The sequence below is a fragment of the Phocoena phocoena genome, chromosome 15 (assembly GCF_963924675.1).
Source record: "Phocoena phocoena chromosome 15, mPhoPho1.1, whole genome shotgun sequence".
Classification (NCBI taxonomy): Eukaryota; Metazoa; Chordata; class Mammalia; order Artiodactyla; family Phocoenidae; genus Phocoena; species Phocoena phocoena.
Window position 1 is genome coordinate 63,652,711 of NC_089233.1, and position 9,990 is coordinate 63,662,700.

At 38.6% G+C, this 9,990-nt stretch overlaps 1 pseudogene; it reads left to right on the forward strand.

The window, feature by feature from the left end:
* Positions 1 to 7,415: 7,415 nt before the first annotated feature.
* LOC136135501 (NADH dehydrogenase [ubiquinone] 1 beta subcomplex subunit 11, mitochondrial pseudogene) lies at positions 7,416 to 7,880 on the forward strand (annotated as a pseudogene).
* The last annotated feature ends 2,110 nt before the right edge of the window (positions 7,881 to 9,990 follow it).

The window sequence follows — 9,990 nt, forward strand, 5'->3', positions numbered from 1 at the left end:
CAGCAGCTGCTACTCTGTTCCACTTTATTACTTCCTTTCTGGAGGGACAGAAGGTGTTTATACAGGCCCAGGACTAACATTCTGAATTTTAAGAATAGACTAAAATCCATATATTTAGTAAAATCTCCAAATTTTAAAATTGATTTATATTTCTGGAAAATACTCTATGGGCCAAATGAAACTCACCACAGCTGCATATGGCCCACAGGCCATCAGTTTTCAATTTCTAATTAAATCATGACTCACAAGATTGACTGATAGAACACTAGGCCCCAGTAAACTACACTGGGTTTGGTGTAGTACTGGAGAAGACCAGGTATTTAAAACACATTTAAGTCTTATGATGTGCCTCTTGGGAGGTCTATGGACTCCCTGAAAGAGAAAAGAAAAAAAAAAAAAAAAAAAAGAGATCAAGGTCTTAATCCCAGAGAAACAGAAGGCACTCAAACTTAGAGAATTTTTGCAATGTAACTTTGGTAGTGTCATTCCACTGCTTGGAATTAAGCTGAGCCATACTCACTCTCACATAAGGTTTCACTCACCAAAATGTCTTTCTTAATTTTTATCATTTATCCAGGTCATCTTCTAAGTCCAAACAAGCTGGCATTTTTAGGGCTTCTATTTTAAGGTAGCAGCCAAATAAAAACTCTAAAAAAAAAAAAAAAAAAAAAAAGGAAAAATAAAAGTACAATATTATACAGAAATTACAGAGGTGACCCATCCTTGCATCAGAATGCAAATATCACAATTTATCAAGTCAACTTAGACATCTTCAGACAATGTTAAAATAGGGTTTTCATTAAATCTGCAAAGAATATTTTTTTTTCCTGAGATCTTAAAGCACTCATCACCAAGCAATTCAAAGAATACAGAAGCAAAACTAAGGGACATATACCAGAATCATGAAACTGGGACCCTAAGCCTTTGAGCCCTCCCTATACATTGATTTCTAAATCTGTCAAATTAGAACATTCTTTGACATAAATCGCAGCAATATCTTTTCAGATTCATCTCCTAGAGTAACGGAAATAAAAATAAACAAATGGAACCAAATTAAACTTAAAACCTTTTGCACAGCAAAGGAAACTGTAAACAAAAGACAACATACAGAATGGGAGAAAGTATTTACAAACAATGTGACTGACGAAGGATTAATTTCCAAAATATAAAAACTCATACAACTCAATAACAAATAAACAAACAACCCAATCAAAAAATAGGCAGAAGATCTGAATTGGGCAATTGGGATTAACATGTATACATTTATGTGTATAAAATTGATGACTAATAAGAACCTGCAGTATAAAAAAACAAACAAACAAACAAAAAACAACTAATACTAAACTTTCTTTGGGTTATTTGTATGGAAATATGTTAATATAAATGTTTCAGACACTACATGAAATTTCTAAGAATCTTATATGTTCCGGTATAATGTTATAAGTCATAATTCTAGTTATTACTTTAAAATGTATATCTCAGAAATAACTAACTTTCCTTGTCAACTGCATTATTATGAACTTTCATCAAATCTTTAACCATGGTCATTTTTAAGTCCTTTGTCATTTACAGACAGTTCTGGGTATACTGTGATGCTTTTGCAAAAATGTTCCTATAAAAGGGTTTCAGGGCTTCCCTGGTGGTGCAGTGGTTGAGAGTCCGCCTGCTGATGCAGAGGACACGGGTTCGTGCCCCGGTCCGGGAAGATCCCACATGCCGTGGAGCGGCTGGGCCCGTGAGCCATGGCTGCTGAGCCTGTGCATCCGGAGCCTGTGCTCCACAACGGGAGAGGCCGCAACAGTGAGAGGCCCGCGTATCGCAAAAAAAAAAAAAAAAAAAAGGGTTTCATCTTCAAGGAATTCATGCAAAAGACTCTGACAAGTACAGGTTTCTGGTAACTCACTATACTGCTGAACTGAATGAATAAGCATTTTCAGAACTCTAACGGAAAACTGATGAATTCATAAAAGTGCTAACAAAAGATCAAGATGAAAAAAATTAATTACGTGGGACTGAGTGAACTGATGAGGATGATTATAATTTTTGTGACTTTCTGTTTGAATAAAAAAAAATCCCACAAGGACTCAGAGACAAAAAATATACAAATCAATTTTCACTGCAAAGTAAACGAGCTGTTACAGTGGAGGATTACTGGACTGAATGTCAATATTATGACATAGTATGAGTGTGTTTTGTGTTTGCTAATTGCAATCATTGTTGCTTTTGTTGTGGTCATCCATTTACAATGCTTGGTGTCAGTTTATCTCTTGTAAAAATAAAATATAGCGTGTGTGTGAAAAGAAAGTGAAAAGAATATTGGGAAACAATATTCACAAATCATATAGACTTCAGTATAGCAATGATTATTATTTTTTTTTTTAAATTATTTATTTATTTATTTAGTTAGTTAGTTAGTTAGTTAGTTAGTTTTGGCTGTGTTGGGTCTTCGTTTCTGTGCGAGGGCTTTCTCTAGTTGCAGCGAGCGGGGGCCACTCTTCATCGCGGTGCGTGGGCCTCTCACTGTCGCAGCCTCTCTTGTTGCGGAGGACAAGCTCCAGACGTGCAGGCTCAGTAGTTGTGGCTCACGGGCCTAGCCGCTCCACGGCATGTGGGATTTCCCCAGACCAGGGCTCGAACCCGTGTCCCCTGCATTGGCAGGCAGACTCTCAACCACTACGCCACCAGGGAAGCCCAGCAATGATTATTTTAATTAACATGATTGATAATTTTCACTTTCAAAATTCAAAATTTTAATGTATGCAGTGTGACACTCAGCAGTGTATAAATTTCAAGGTTCAATAGATCTGGATTGTAATTACCAGCTAGCCAGTGAGCAGCTGAATCACTGCTTATCTGAAAGGCCTTAGATATATTGCTTAACCTCTCTGAGCCTCATATTTTTCATCTGTAAAATGGGAAGTAACAATCTCATGAGGGTGCTGTGAGGATTAAATGAGATATAGTTTGTGAAAACACCTAGCGGAGAGCTGAAAGAACAAAGGTCCAAAGGTCTTTTCATGTTTTCCTAAAACTTACTGAGGTAGAAGTCAACATTAAAAAGCTTACTCAATGAGAAATTGTTTGAAAAAATACAATTTATTGGGGTTTTTTCTAGTTATAAAAGAATATATAATTTTTTATAGAGATCTTTAAAAATACAGAATATTTTTAAAGAATAAAATCAACTGTAATCCCAAAACTCAGATGATCACTACTGATATCTGGGTATATTTCCTTTCAAAACCATCTAGGTTTATATTTATAGAGTTTGTATCTTGTTTTTATTGTTTTGTTTAACTTCTCAGTTTGAATTGTTAAGTAGACAATCTAAAATTAAACATCTTTTTCTTAAAAAAAAAAAAGGCAGAAGATCTAAATAGACATTTCTCCAAAGAAGACATACAGATGGCCAAAAAACACATGAAAAAATGTTCAACATCACTTATTATTAGAGAAATGCAAATCAAAACTACCATGCAGTATCACCTCACTCTGGTCAGAACGGCCATCATCAAAAAGTCTACAAATAAATGCTGGAGAGGGTGTGGAGAAAAGGGAACCCTCCTACACTGTTGGTGGGAATGTAAATTGGTACAGCCACTATGGAGAACAGTATGGGTTCCTTAAAACTAGAGTTATCTGCAATCCCACTGCTGGGCATATATCCAGACAAAACTGTAATTTGAAATGATACATGCACCCCAATATTCACTGCAGCGCTATTTACAATAGCCAAGACATGGAAGCAACCTAAATGTGCATCAACAGATGAATGGACAAAGAAGATGTGGTGTGTCTGTGTGTGTGTATATTTACATACATACACATATACCCACACAGTGGAATACCACTCAGCCATAAAAAAGAATGAAGTAATGCCACCTGCAGCTACATGGATGGACCGAGAGATTATCTGAAGTAAGCCAGACAGAGAAAAGACCAATATCATATGATATTGCTTACATGTGGAATCTAAAAAAAAAAAAAAAAGATACAAATGAACTTATTTACAAAACAGAAAGAGATTCATAGACATAGAAAACAAACTTATGGTTACCAAAGGGGGAAGGAGAGGAGGGATAAATTAGGAGTTTGGGATTAACATATACACACCGCTATATATATTGCAAAATAGATAACCAACAAAGACCTACAAAGACAGGGAACTGTACTCAATATTTTGTAATAATCTATAAGGGAAAAGAATCTGAAACAGAATGAATATATATGTGTGTATATATATATGAATCACTGTGCTGTGAAACTAACACAACATAGTAAATCAACTATACTTCAATTAAAAAAAAAAAATATATATATATATAAAAGCCTAAAATAAATAAATAAATCTGTCAAATTAAAATGAATTAACATCATGGCACACTGTTCGCAAATGCTTGGAGACAAAATAAAAATATTTTGTACATACACTAAATACAAAACCTACTTCTAACAGAATTTCAAATTTTGTATTTAAACTCCATAAAGATATTCCACAGATTTTAGTTTTTTCCTATTTTATCTAAAATAGTTATACATTTTTTTCATTAAATTTTCAGTTCAGGTTCTAAAGTATTCTTTATTGTGCGCATAGAAATTATGCATGGAAACTGCGTAATTTTGGCATGCATCAGAAAAAATTTCCCTCTTAATAAGAAAATATCAGTCTACAATGCCTTTAACTGGACTGCTATAGTTTTACATTATTGCCAAATATTGATTTTATAATCTCAAAATTTTAGATGGATATATGTACTAGGTATTAATAAATAATTATTAGAGAAATACCCATCTCTTAACTATTTTTTAATTCAAGAAAAAACCAGTTTTTAAGTCTCCAAAGGAACATTAATAAAAATTAACCTTTAAGAAAGGCCATAAAGAGGCTTCCCTGGTGGCGCAGTGGTTAAGAATCTGCCTGCCAATGCAGGGGACATGGGTTCAATCCCTGACCCGGGAGGATCCCACATTCCACGAAGCAACTAAGCCCGCGTGCCCCTAGAGCCTGTGCTCTGCAACAAGAGAAGCCAAAACAATGAGAAGCCCACGCACCACAGCGAACAGCAGCCCCCGCTCACTGCAACTAGAGAAAGTCCGTGCACCGTAAGGAAGACCCAACACAGCCCAAAAAAAAAAAAAAAAAAAAAGCCATAAAGAAAATCTCAATAAATCAAAATGTAACAATAGAACAGCCAAAAACTCTGGTGACAATGCACCAAAATTATAAATTTAAAATAAAATAAACAGACCTATCACAAGTAATTAAATTGCAACCATAATTAAAAATCTTCCAACAAACAAAAGTCCAGGACCAGATGGCTTCACAGGTGAATTCTGTCAAACATTTAGAGAAGAGCTAACACCCATCCATCTCAAACTCTTCCAAAAAATTGCAGAGGGAGAAACACTCCCAAATTCATTCTACGAAGCCACCATCACCCTGATACCAAAACCAGAAAAAAATATCACAAAGAAAATTATAGACCAATATCACTGATGAACACAGATGCAAAAATTGAACAAAATACTAGCAAACAGAATTCAATAGCACATCAAAAGGATCATACACCATGATCAAGTGGGATTTATCCCAGGGATGCAAGGATTCAATATACGCAAAACAATCAATGTGATACACCACATTAACAAATTAAGGAATAAAACCATATGATCATCTCAATAGATGCAGAAAAAGCTTTTGACAAAATTCAACACCCATTTATGATAAAAACTCTCCAGAAAAGGGGCATAGAGGGAACCTACCTCAACATAATAAAGGCCATATATGACAAATCCACAGCAAGCATCATACTCAATGTTGAAAAACTGAAAGCATTTCCACTAGGATCAGGAACAAGACAAGGATGTCCACTCTCGCCACTCTTATTCAACATAGTTTTGGAAGTCCTAGCCATGGCAGTCAGAGAAGAAAAAGAAATAAAAGGAATACAAGTTGGAAAAGAAGAAGTAAAGCTGTCACTGTTTGCCGATGACATGATGCTATACATAGAAAACCCTAAAGATGCCACCAGAAAACTACTAGAACTAATCAATGAATCTGGTAAGGTTGCAGGATACAAAATTAATACACAGAAATCTCTGGCATTTCTATACACCAACAACAAAAAATCAGAAAGAGAAATTAAGGAAACATTCCCATTTACCACTGCAACAAAATAATAAAATGCCTAGAAATAAACCTGCCTAAGGGGGAGAAAAATTTATACTCAGAAAACTATAAAACACTGATGAAAGAAATCAAAGATGACATAAACAGATGGAGAAATATACCATATTCTTGGATCAGAAGAATCAATATTGTGAAAATGACTATATTACCCAAAGCAATCTACAGATTCAATGCAATCCCTATCAAACTACCAATGGCATTCTTCACAGGATTAGAACAAAAAATATTGCAATTCGTATGGAAACACAAAAGACTCCGAATAGCCAAGCAGTCTTGGGAAAGAAAAACGGAGTTGAAGGAATCAGGCTCCCCGACTTCAAACTACACCACAAAGCTACAGTAATCAAGACAGTATGGTACTGTCACAAAAACAGAAATATAGATCAACAGTACATGATAGAATGCCCACAGATAAACCCACGCACATATGGGAACCTAATTTATGACAAAGAAGGCAAGAATATACAATGGAGAAAAGACAGCCTCTTCAATAAGTGGTGCTGGGAAAACTGGACAGCTACATGTGAAAGAATGAAATTAGAACACTCCCTAACACCATACACAAAAATAAACTCCAAATGGATTAAAGACTTAAATGTAAGACCAGACACTGCAAAACTTTTAGAGGAAAACAGGAAAAACACTCTGACATAAACCACAGCAAGATCTTTTTTGACCTACCTCCTAGAATAACGGAAATAAAAACAAAAATAAACAAATGGACCTAATTAAACTTATAAGTTTTTGCACAGCAAAGGAAACCATAAACAAGCCAAAAAGACAAGCCTCCGAATGGGAGAAAATATTTGCAAATGAAGCAACAAAGGATTAATCTCCAAAATATACAAACAGCTCATGGAGCTCAATATCAAAAAAACAAACAATCCAGTTAAAAAATGGGCGAAAGACCTAAACAGACATTTCACCAAGGAAGACATACAGATGGCCAAGAGGCACAAGAAAAGATGCTCAACAGCACCAATTATTAAAGAAATTCAAATCAAAACTACAATGAGGCCATAGCCTGATCGAGAGGATAAGAAGATGTCTTCCGTGAGGCCATGACAGAGGGAGGGAAAGAGGACGCCTCGCCATTTTGAAAACAAAATCTCGACTCGGGACCTATTGCGGCAGGGGCGGAGCGACAATTCTCGTGCTCGAACCAGCTGCAGCTGCTCAGTCACATTTCCGTCCCTGCCCCCGATAAACTGCAGAACGATCTGTCATGGTGGTCGGGATGTTAGGTTTGTGCAGCCGCCGCCTTTTGGCAGTGGCGGCGAGGCAAGAGCTCCCGGCTGCCCGTGTTCGCTGGGAATCCAGCTCCTCCAGGGCTGTGATCGCCCCGTCCGCTGTGGCGGGAAAGCGGCTGCCGGAACCAACTTTACACTGGCAGGAGGACCCAGATCCCGAGGACGAAAACCTCTACGAGAAGAACCCAGACTCCCACGGTTATGACAAGGACCCTGCTGTGGACCTCTGGAACATGCGGGTTGTCTTCTTCTTTGGCTTCTCCATCATCTTGGTCCTTGGCAGCACCTTTGTGGCTTATCTGCCTGACTACAGGATGCAGGAGTGGGCCTGCCGGGAAGCTGAGAGGCTTGTAAAATACCGAGAGGCCAATGGCCTCCTCATCATGGACTCCAACTGCTTCGACCCCAGCAAGATCCAGCTGCCAGAGGATGAGGACTGACCGGTTACTGAAGGGGGCTTAAGAAGCACCACCTTCTCCACCCCTTGTCTGCCATTCTGCCTTCTCTTCAGAGCACCTAATTAAAGGGACTGAAACTGTGAAAAAAAAAAAAAACTACAATGAGGTTTCACCTCATGCCATACAGAATGGCCATTATCAAAAAAGCTATAAAGAATAAATGCTGGAAAGGATGTGGTGAAAAGGGAACCCTCCTGCACTGTTGGTGGGAATGTAAATTGATACAGCCACTGTGGAGAACAGTATGGAGGTTCCTTAAAAAACTAAAAATAGAACTACCATATGACCCTGCAATCCCACTACTGGGTATATACCCTGAGAAAACCATAATTCAAAAAGAGACATGCACCCCAATGTTCACTGCAGCACTATTTACAATAGACAGGACATGGAAGCAACCTAAATGTCCACTGACAGATGAATGGATAAAGAAGATGTAGCACATATATACAATGGAGTATTACTCAGCCATAAAAAGAAACGAAATTGAGTTGTTTGTAGTGATGTGGATGGATCTAGAGTCTGTCATACAGTCAAGTAAGTCAGAAAAACAAATATTGTATGCTAACGCATATATATGGAATCTAAAAAAAAATGGTACTGATGAACCTACTTGCAGGGCAGGAATAAAGAGATAGACATAGAGAATGGACTTGATGACATGGGGTGGGAGGGCAAAGCTGGGGCGAAGTGAGAGTAGCATCAGCATATATACACTACCAAATGTAAAATAGTTGGCTGGTGGGAAGCAGAAGCATAGCACAGGGAGATCGGTTTGGTGCTTTGCGATGACCTAGAGGGGTGGGATAGGGAGGATGGGAGGGAGGCTCAAGTGGGAGGGGATATGGGGACATGTGTATGCATATGGCTGATTCACTTTGTTGTACAACAGAAACTAACACAGTATTGTGAAGCAATTATAAATAAATAAAATTATAAATAAAGCAATTATAAATAAATAAAGAGCTATTAAAAAAACAACAACAAAAAAACAACCCATACCCCCAGGTAGGCAACCCACAAAGGACAAGATAATCACAACTGCATAGGTTCTCCCCCAGGAGCGAGGGGTTAAAGAACCACATCAGGATCCCCAGCCCAGGGATTCTGCACCAGGAAGATGAGCCCCCAGAATACCTGGCTTTGAAGGCCAGCAGGGCTTATGTACAGAAGAACTGGAAAGCTATAGGAAACAGAGACTCTGGTCTTAAAGGGTGCATGCCAAATCTCACATGCTCTCCAAGCACAGAGGCAGTAACTTGAAAGAAGCCTGAGTCAGAACCACTTGCTAATCTTGGACAGCCTCCTGGAGAAGTAGGCATCAACTGGGGCACCACCTGGGGACACAGACATTGGCAGCAGCAATATGGGGGAGCTTGTTTTACCATGAGGACACTGGTGCTGGCAAGAGCCATTTTGAAGTACTCCCTCTAGCCTATTAGTGTCAGGGGCTTCCCCACCCACCAGCGGGCCAACACGAGCCCAGAGACCCCTAGGGCCCTGTAGCCAGTTGCACCAGGACCCAGCCCCACCACCAGTGGGTTGGCAGCTACCCCATGAGGCAGGACCTGGCAGCCAACTAGGCTGGGAGCCAGCCCTGCCTACCAGCATGTCCACAGTACTTGGCCCCACCACAAAAGAATGACCCACACAGCCCACACAGTGGGCACCCCAAGAGTATACAGCTCTAGTGACCAGAGGGTAGTATGCTGCTGGGCCCCACAGGACATCTCCTACATAAGGCCATGTCTCCAAAATTGGGAAATGTAACTGACCTACCTAATACATAGAAATAAACGGAAGTTTAGGCAAAACAAGGAGATAGACGAATATGTTCCAAACAAAGGAACAAGACAAAACCAAAGAAGAAGAACTAAACCAAGTGGAGATATGCAATCTACCTGACAAAGAGTGCAAGGTAATTATCATAAGATACTCAACAAACATGGGAGAATGAATTAACAAAGTGAGAAATTTAACAGAGTCAGAAAATATAAAGAAGAACCAAACAGAGCTGAAGGACACAATAACTGAAAAAATACACCAGTCATAATCAACAGCAGATTAGATGATACAGAGGAATGGATGAGCA